General features: G+C 42.1%; 1 pseudogene; it reads right to left on the bottom strand.

The window, feature by feature from the left end:
• LOC106581607 (NACHT, LRR and PYD domains-containing protein 12-like) overlaps positions 1–10,354 on the bottom strand; it is a 38,007-nt pseudogene that overhangs the window by 19,419 nt on the left and 8,234 nt on the right.

The following is a 10,354-nucleotide window of genomic DNA, read 5'->3' as shown; positions in this document are numbered from 1 at the left end:
TGGGTTCTAGTTTTTGTATTTCTATGTTGGGTTGTTCTAGTTTTTGTATTTCTATGTTGGGTTGTTCTAGTTTTTGTATTTTTATGATGGGCTATGTTTGAGATGATCTCCAATTAGAGGCAGCTGGTCTTCGTTGTCTCTAATTGGAGGTCATATTTAAGTTGGTGCTTGTCCCATCTGGGGTTGTGGGAGATTGTTTCTGAGTAGTGTATGTTTCACCTCTGCGTCACGGTTTGTTGTTTTTGTTAGATCAGTTTATTGTTTGTATCGCATAGTTTCACGCTGAAAATAAAATGTGGAACGACACACACGCTGCACTTTAGTCCGCTTCTTCCTACGAAAACCGTGACAAATGCAGCCATTTTAATCTCAATATCAAATCCTTTCTGCATAACAATTAAGTACCTTACTGTGATTGGTTTAAATTAAAATGGTTAAAAAAAATGCTTATCGTAGCAAAGAGCAATTTCTCAAGCAAGTATTTTGCTAGGACTGTCTGGGAGTGGTCTGAGTGGGAATTGGAAAACTGAAAACAAGTTGTGATATGTTATTGGCTATTGCCTATTAACTCCTCCCACAAAAACAGGTAGATTTTCAGGTGGTCTTTTCAAACAGCTCTTACACTAAAAAGGCTTTGTCATCATTTTTACAATTTCCCACTATTAGTCCAACCTCATAGTTTGGAAATATGTATAAAAATTTGGAAAATCACATTTTTGACAGCAATTGTCCTTTAAGGAAACAATTCTGAACAAGCACATTTTAAATGAAAAGTGGACACTTGTCATAAACCATTAGGCTACATCTCTGTTAAGAGATTGGTTGTTTGGACCCCTCATAGCCTTGAGATTTCACTCTCCACCGCTCCCTCTCCTCCTCCTCCCCTGTCAACATACCTCTTTCTCTTATCTTCTCATCTCATCTCAAGAGTGCAAGTTGAGGTACATTGAGAACCTCCTGACATAAGGAACACGTTTTCACTTCCTCCTCAATTCTTCCATCCAATCCAAGCCACCAGAAGTAGCTTTGTGCGATTTACTTCATGTGAACCATTCCACAATGACCTGAGTGTAACTGTTGCAACACCGGATTCTTCAGTGAAGGCTGAATGATAACTCTCCTCTCCCACAGCAGACAACGGACTGTATTGATATCTCAGTTCTCCTGAAAGGTAAGATTTCAGTTCCAGAGTATCTCCTGCGGCTTTACCGATGATGATGTCTGTTACGAATCCCTTTGGCCCTGTAGTCTAGGGGGGATGGCAACGAGACCTGTAACATAACTCATGCAAATTATAACAGTGAAAAAGTAACAGTGAGAACAAATAACCACAGACAACTTAAATCTACCGTCAAACACTACTGGTTTATTTTCAAACACACGGTACTGGGGTGTGGGAAGAGGGCTGAGCTGGACCCAAGGAAAGAAACAATAATCCAAAAACACCCCTAAACTAGACTAACCTATTTCAGTAACAGCTAGCTAACTAACCAAAAATACAGTGGGTGGTCCACCCAGTTCTAACTAGTGTATTTAGCCTCTCTAGGGTATGTGGGACGAAATCGTCCCACCTACTCAACAGCCAGTGGAATCCCGTGGCGCGATATTCAAATACCTTAGAAATGCTATTACTTCAATTTCTCAAACATTGACTATTTTACACAATTTTAAAGACAAGACTCTCATTAATCTAACCACACTGTCCGATTTCAAAAAGGCTTTACAACGAAAGCAAAACATTAGATTATGTCAGCAGAGTACCCAGCCAGAAATAATCAGACACCCATTTTTCAAGCTAGCATATAATGTCACATAAACCCAAACCACAGCTAAATGCAGCACTAACCTTTGATGATCTTCATCAGATGACACTCCTAGGACATTATGTTATACAATACATGCATGTTTTGTTCAATCAAGTTCATATTTATATCAAAAACCAGCTTTTTACATTAGCATGTGACGTTCAGAACTAGCATACCCACCGCAAACTTCCAGTGAATTTACTAAATTACTCACGATAAACGTTCACAAAAAACGTAAGAATTATTTTAAGAATTATAGATACAGAACTCCTTTATGCAATCGCTATGTCCGATTTTAAAATAGCTTTTCGGCAAAAGCACATTTTGCAATATTCTGAGTAGATAGCTCGCCATCATGGCTAGCTATTTTGACACCCACCAAGTTTGGCCCTCACCAAGCTCAGATTTACTATAAGAAAAATTGGATTACCTTTGCTGTTCTTCGTCAGAATGCACTCCCAGGACTTCTACTTCAATAACAAATGTTGGTTTGGTTCAACATAATCCATAGTTATGTTCAAATATCCTCTGTTTTGTTCGTGCATTCAAGACACTATCCGAAGGGTGACGAAGGGTGACGCGCCCGACGCGTTTTGTGACAAAAAAATTCTAAATATTCCATTACCGTACTTCGAAGCATGTCAACCGCTGTTTAAAATCAATTTTTATGCGATTTTTCTCGTAAAAAAACGTTAATATTCCGACCGGGAAACCCTGTTTTCGTTCAAAGACGAAAAAATAAAAACATGGTGTCGGCTCATGCACGCGCCCCCAGTCTCATTGTTCTCTGATCGACCACTATCCAAATGCGCTACTATTTTTCAGCCATGGCCTGCAAAGTCATCATTCCCCGTTCTGCCGCCTTCTGATAGCCTATGGGAGCCGTAGGAAGTGTCACATTACAGCAGAGATCCTCAGTTTTCAATAAAGAGAGTGTAGAAGGCCAAGAAATGGTCAGAGAGGGCACTTCCTGTAAGGAATCTTCTCAGGTTTTTGCCTGCCATATGAGTTCTGTTATACTCACAGACACCATTCAAACAGTTTTAGAAACTTTCGGGTGTTTTCTATCCAAATCAAACAATTATATGCATATTCTAGTTTCTGGGCAGTAGTAATAACCAGATTAAATCAGGTACGTTTTTTATCCGGCCGTGCAAATACTGCCCCCTACCCTAGAGAGGTTAGACACTGTTTTCCTACGGGTAATGTAGGCCCATGGGCGACTGGTCTGGTTACCCCCTTTTCCCACCATCAAACAAACAGTCAAACAACAAAACAATACTCACAGGATAACCGGACAAATGTGACATGTAGGAGCAATACAAAAGAGAGATATAGACACAGAGAGATTGAACACAGAGAGTAAGATTGAACTCGAGAGAGAGCAACTGACTGGGGTTTTAAACCAAGGGAAAGGGACTGTGATAGGGTAAGTGAAAAGGTGCAGGTGTCTTCTGATTAGCGACTGATTGATGACTGATTGGGGAATGATGATTGTCACCTGTGAGGGGAGAATGAGAGAAAAGAAATAGAAATACAGGATACACACTACCTGTATTCATAACAATGTCCATCACCTCAGATGACACGTGGTCGTTTTTGGTGTTTCTCTACTTGTGTTGAAGTGACTGGTGTGTTTTCCAGTTGTCTGAAATAGAAGATGTCTACTTGGCGTGACTCTGTCTCGACCGCAGGTAGTAGTAACCTGAAAAGTCCATCTGACTCTGTCTTGACCACAGGTAACCTGGAAAGTCCATCTGACTCTGTCTTGTTTACAGGTCAGTGGTAACCTGGAAAGTCCATCAATCGCTGTCTTGATCACAGGTAGTGGTAACCTGGAAAGTCCATCTGACTCTGTCTTGACCACAGGTAACCTGGAAAGTCCATCTGACTCTGTCTTGATCACAGGTAACCTGGAAAGTCCATCTGACATTGTCTTGATCACAGGTAACCTGGAAAGTCCATCTGACTCTGTCTTGATCACAGGTAACCTGGAAAGTCCATCTGACATTGTCTTGATCACAGGTAACCTGGAAAGTCCATCAGTCTCTGTCTTGATCACAGGTAACCTGGAAAGTCCATCTGACTCTGTCTTGATCACAGGTAACCTGGAAAGTCCATCTGACATTGTCTTGACCACAGGTAGTGGTAACCTGGAAAGTCCATCTGACTCTGTCTTGATCACAGGTCAGTGGTAACCTGGAAAGTCCATCAGTCTCTGTCTTGACCACAGGTAACCTGGAAAGTCCATCTGACTCTGTCTTGATCACAGGTAGTGGTAACCTGGAAAGTCCATCTGACTCTGTCTTGATCACAGGTAACCTGGAAAGTCCATCTGACTCTGTCTTGATCACAGGTAACCTGGAAAGTCCATCTGACTCTGTCTTGATCACAGGTAACCTGGAAAGTCCATCTGACTCTGTCTTGTTTACAGGTCAGTGGTAACCTGGAAAGTCCATCAGTCTCTGTCTTGATCACAGGTAGTGGCAACCTGGAAAGTCCATATGATTACTTAATCCTATCCCAGGTATTCCTTAAAGAGGTGGGGTTTCAGGTGTCTCCGGAAAGTGGTGATTGACTCCGCTGTCCTGGCGTCGTGAGGGAGCTTGTTCCACCATTGGGGTGCCAGAGCAGCGAACAGTTTTGACTGGGCTAACCAGTCATAACCACGTCTGTATAACAATTCAATAATGATGAGACAGGAGACAGGAATCAGTTTAACCATTTATCTGGAACGTGATCATCTCAACACATACCAACCCCCATGATGCTCTGCAGCACAACCCCAATATACAACAAATACATACATAAATAAGTAAATGGACACGAAACAAACTCATAGAGGAATTTAAATGTTTAGTTCTAGAAATGATGGCTATGGGATAGAGTCAGAAAGGTCAGTATGTTTGATAACTGGTTACAGAGGTGACATGACAAGGATAAAGTCCATTATAACACAGTGAAGTAGAGGTGGGAGCTGAAAGCAGACAGTGAGACGATGTGAGGAGGTCAGGGGTGAAACCCTTGATCAGGACATGGTAGAAATGGCAGGGCTGGAAATAGACACAGAGACACATTCTGTGGCTGGCTCAGACCTGACCTGAGAAACCCAAACAGAAGATGCCATAGCAAAGTCCTGGCCAGTAGGCTATATGGGATTTCCTTTCATCAACATCCAGAACATTGACATGAGGCATCTGTCAATAAAAAGTTACTTTAGAGCTTTAGTGAAAGGATGGAATTACTTAGTGTTACTAACATCATAAACATAAAACATTTAAAACTGCTTTTTTATTATTATACTGAACTAAAATCTAAATGCAACAGGTAACAATTTCAAAGATTTTACTGAGGTACAGTGAATTGAAAATAAATTCATTAGGCCCTAATCTATGGATTTCACATGACTGGGAGTACAGATCTGCATCTGTTGGTCACATATACCCTAATAAAAAAGTAGGAGCGTGGATCAGAAAACCAGTCAGTATCTGGTGTGACCACCATTTGCCTCATGCAGCACGACACATCTCCTTCACATAGAGTTGATCAGGCTGTTGTGGCCTGTGGAATATTGTCCCACTCTTCTTCAATGGCTGTGCAAAGTTGCTGGATATTGTCGGGACCTGGAACATGCTGTCGTACACGTATATCCAGAGAATCCCAAACATGCTCAATGGCTGACATATTTGGTGAGTACTCAGGCCATGGATTATTATAAAAAAAAATTCATAGCTTCCAGGAATTGTGTACAGATCCTTGCGACATTTATTGGGCCATGCATTATCATGCTGAAACATGAGGTGATGGAGGCGGAGGAATGGCACGATAATGGGTTCTCATCATGGTATCTCTGTGCATATAAATTGCCGTTGATAAAATGCACTTGTGTTCAGTGTACATAGCTTATGATTGCCCATATCATAACCTCACTGACACCATAGGGCACTCTGTTCACAACGTTTACATCAGCAAACCGCTCGCCCACATGACGCCAGCTTCTTGATATGCCACACCTGTCAGGTGGATGGATGATCTTGGCAAATGAGAAATGCTCACTAACAGGGATGTAAAACAAATAAGCTTCTGTGCGTATGGAACATTTCTGGGATCTTTTATTTCAGCTCATGAAACATAGGACCAACACTTTACATGATGAATTTATATTTTTGTTCAGTGTATTTACAGGAATAAACTGGCCCAAACTGGTGTGTGTGTGTCTAGTTTTTGTGTGTGTGTGTGTGTGTCCAGTGTGTGTGTGTGTGTGTGTGTGTGTGTGTGTGTGTGTGTGTGTGTGTGTGTGTGTGTGTGTGTTTCTGTGTGTGTGTGTGTGTGTGTGTGTGTGTGTGTCCAGCGTGTGTGTGTCCAGCGTGTGTGTGTCCAGTGTGTGTGTGTCCAGTGTGTGTGTGTCCAGTGTGTGTGTGTGTGTGTGTGTGTGTGTGTGTCCAGTTTGTGTGTGTTTCCAATATGTGTGTGTGTCCAGTGTGTTTGTGTCCAGTGTGTGTCCAGGGTGTGTGTCCAATATGTTTGTGTGTGTCCAGTGTGTGTGTGTGTCCAGCGTCTGTGTGTGTGTCCAGTGTGAGTGTGTGTGTGTCCAGTGTGTGTGTGTGTGTGTGTGTAAAGTGTGTGGGTGTGTGTGTGTGTGTGTGTTCAGTATGTGCATGTGTGTGTGTGTGTCCGGTGTGTCCAGTGTGTGTCCAGTGTGTGTTCAGTGTGTGTGTTTGTGTATGTCCAGTGTGTGTGTGTGTGTGTCTAGTGTGTGTGTGTCCAGTGTGTCTATTGTGAAGGTGTGTATCCAGTGTGTGTGTGTCCAGTGTGTCCAGTATGTGTCCAGTGTGTGTGTTTGTGTGTGTGTCCAGTGTGTGTGTGTCCAATGTGTGTGTGTCCAGTGTGTGTCCAGTGTCTGTCCAGTGTGTGTGTCCAGTGTTTTGTGTGTCCAGTGTGTGTGTGTCTAGTGTGTGTGTGTGTCCAGTGTGTTTGTGTCTGTGTGTGTGTGTGTGTGTGTCCAGTTTGTGTGTGTATCCAGTGTGTGTGTGACCAGTGTGTGTGTGTCCAGTGTGTGTGCGTGTGTGTGTGTCCAGTGTGTTTCTGTGTTGTGTGTAAAGTGTGTGTGTGTGTTCAGTATGTGTATGTGTGTGTGTGTGTCCGGTGTGTCCAGTGTGTGGCCAGTGTGTGTCAAGTGTGTGTCCAGTGTGTGTGTGTTTGTGTGTGTCCAGTGTGTGTGTGTGTGTGTGTGTGTGTGTGTGTGTGTGTGTGTGTGTGTGTGTGTGTGTGTCCCGTGTGTGTGTGTGTCCAGTGTGTCTATTGTGAAGGTGTGTATCCAGTGTGTGTGTGTCCAGTGTGTCCAGTATGTGTCCAGTGTGTGTTTTTGTGTGTGTGTGTCCAGTGTGTGTGTGTCCAGTGTTTGTGTGTCCAGTGTTTGTGTGTCCAGTGTGTGTGTGTCTAGTGTGTGTGTGTCCAGTGTGTTTGCGTGTGTGTGTGTGTGTCCAGTTTGTGTGTGTATCCAGTGTGTGTGTGACCAGTGTGTGTGTGTGTGTGTCCAGTGTGTGTGCGTCTAGTGTGTGTGTGTGTGTGTCCAGTGTGTGTGTGTGTGTGTGTGTGTGTGTGTGTGTGTGTGTGTGTGTGTGTGTGTGTGTGTGTGTGTGTGTGTGTGTCTGTGTCCAGTGTGTGTCTGTGTCCAGTGTGTGTCTGTGTCCAGTGTGTGTGACACAAAGTTATTTTTATTTTATATTTTATTAAACATTGTGTTGTGTTTGATTAGGGACACTGAAGAGTCATCATAAACCCAAAACCCTGGATAGAGGGGCTCAGTGAATGTGGTGTAGAATGTGTACAGGTGGGTCAGTGTGTCAGAGGAGACTCTGTAGAAGGACAGAGTGCCAGCTGGCCAGTCCAGATACACTCCTACTCTGTGGGAGCTGGAGGAGGGGACGGCTATGGTAATGATTTCGTTATTGTGCCTGGCAGTGTAACTGTTGTCAGAGCAGAACAGACTCCAGGACTTGTCATTCCATCCAAGCCCACAGTCATTACCCTCTCCTCTCCTGTTGATTCCTTTATATGTCACTCCTATAACAGGCCATCCCCCACTCCACTCTACCTCCCAGTAACAGCGCCCAGTCAGACCCTCTCTACACAGAACCTGTCTCCAGTCCTCAAATCTCTCTGGGTGATCATGATACGGCTGCTTCTTTCTCCTACATGTCACCTTTCTGTTCTCCTCAGACAGAAAGAGGAGTCTGTTTACTGTGTTTGGGTCCAGTGTGAGATCACAGGCATCTGATGGATGAAACCAGACACAATATTAGAAATCATCATAATTTACAATAGAATGTTAACTCACTTTTCAAAAATGTATTTAATGTATAGTATGTTTCTAGGTATCAAAATGAGAAGTTAAGGTAACTTGAGACTTGTTGAATGATCATATGTTATACTGTATGGTACTATAAAACACACTTATTCCCCCCCACACACACACACACACACACACACTGGACACACTCACATCCTAAACACACACCCACGCAGACACACACAATGACACACACATTTCTAATGTAAAAGTAAACACGCCACACACAAGCACAGACACACACATGGTCATACCAACTCTTTCTAAACTTTGGTGTCCCTGATTTCTGCTTCTGTAGAACTACAGCTGATATTTAATATGACCAAGTAGGAAATGATGGTGGTCTTTGACTTAACTTGAATTAAGACTTATTCTTAGTCATATTCTTCACAGCAGTCAACACTCACATTTTCTAAGCCCAGGTTTCATTGTGTACTCTCCACTATGTTCCACACTGTGGAGGTAAGCAGAAGAACAGACAGTCATTGAGGGACACATGTGAACTCTCTCTCTCTCTCTCACACACACACACACACACACACACACACACACACACACACACACACACACACACACACACACACAGTCAGCATACAACTTTGTCCAAGTGGTGTTAAGAATGTTTGTCTTAACTAGCCTGATAAATCAAACACGTCTGATATGAACATTGACATAAACCCTCTACATACTTGAGTTTCTCCAGTCTGCAGTTTTGATCCTCCAGTCCAGCAGAGAGCAGTCTGACTCCTGAGTCTCCTGGGTGATTGTAGCTCAGGTCCAGCTCTCTCAGGTGTGAGGGGTTTGACTTCAGAGCTGAGACCAGAGAAGCACAGCCTTCCTCTGTGACTAGACAGCCTGACAGCCTGCAAAGAGTCAAATCCTATTAAAATCACACTGCTATTCTTTGGTGGTGAAAATAGTGGCGGTATATATTTTTCAACACATTCAGATTTATCAGTGTCCTGAAACCTGCCATATATATTCATAAATGAATGAATGTATCATTATTAGAAATTACAAATTATCAAAGTATTGCTTGTAGAGAGAAAAATATAAAGTTTCAAATATTTGAGTAGACTGACTAGACCAGTTTAAAAAGCAGTATCAGTCAAAAGACAGACAGTGAGGTAACAGATTTAGATTGTACTGAGTATACAGTCCACACAGTATCTATTTTGACAGTGAAGCTAACAATTTAAATGTGGCTCTGTACTCCAGTATTTTGGATTTGAGATCAAGTATTTCATATGAGGTGACAGTATATAATGTCACCTTTAATTTGTGGGTATTTTCATACATATCTGTTTCACCGTTTAGAAATGAAAGCACTTCATGTATCTAGTCCCCCTATTTGAAGAAGTCATAAGTATTCTGACCAATTCACTTATAGTGTATTAAAATAGTCAAAAGTTTAGTATTTGGTTCCAAACTCGTTGGTTGATTTTGCAGTTTGTTTTGGTTGTGATTGGGGTTATGTTTTGACCAATATTAACTGAATGGTGGATTATGACTGGATTAATCTTCTAAGTGAGTAGATAACATGTTTCTAAACACTACTAAATGAATCATGATGATTCCCTGATTAAGAAAAATCATAAATCAGTCATGAGAAATGATGAATAAGAATGTTCCAGCGGCTATAACAAAACATGCTGAACTTTCACCATTACCAATAACAGAGGCTACAACAAAACATGCTAACCTCTCACCATTACCAATAACAGAGACTACAACAAAACATGCTAACCTCTCACCATTACCAATAACAGAGGCTACAACAAAACATGCTAACCTCTCACCATTACCAATAACAGAGGCTACAACAAAACATGCTAACCTCTCACCATTACCAATAACAGAGACTACAACAAAACATGCTAACCTCTCACCATTACCAATAACAGAGGCTACAACAAAACATGCTAACCTCTCACCATTACCAATAACAGAGGCTACAACAAAACATGCTAACCTCTCACCATTACCAATGACAGAGGCTACAACAAAACATGCTAACCTCTCACCATTACCAATAACAGAGACTACAACAAAACATGCTAACCTCTCACCATTACCAATGACAGAGGCTACAACAAAACATGCTAACCTCTCACCATTACCAATAACAGAGGCTACAACAAAACATGCTAACCTCTCACCATTACCAATGACAGAAACTACAACAAAACATGCTAAC

The sequence above is a fragment of the Salmo salar genome, chromosome ssa03 (assembly GCF_905237065.1).
Source record: "Salmo salar chromosome ssa03, Ssal_v3.1, whole genome shotgun sequence".
NCBI classification, from domain to species: domain Eukaryota; kingdom Metazoa; phylum Chordata; class Actinopteri; order Salmoniformes; family Salmonidae; genus Salmo; species Salmo salar.
Note: the sequence above shows the minus strand (reverse complement) of the source record. Positions and strands in the feature narration are given on the sequence as shown.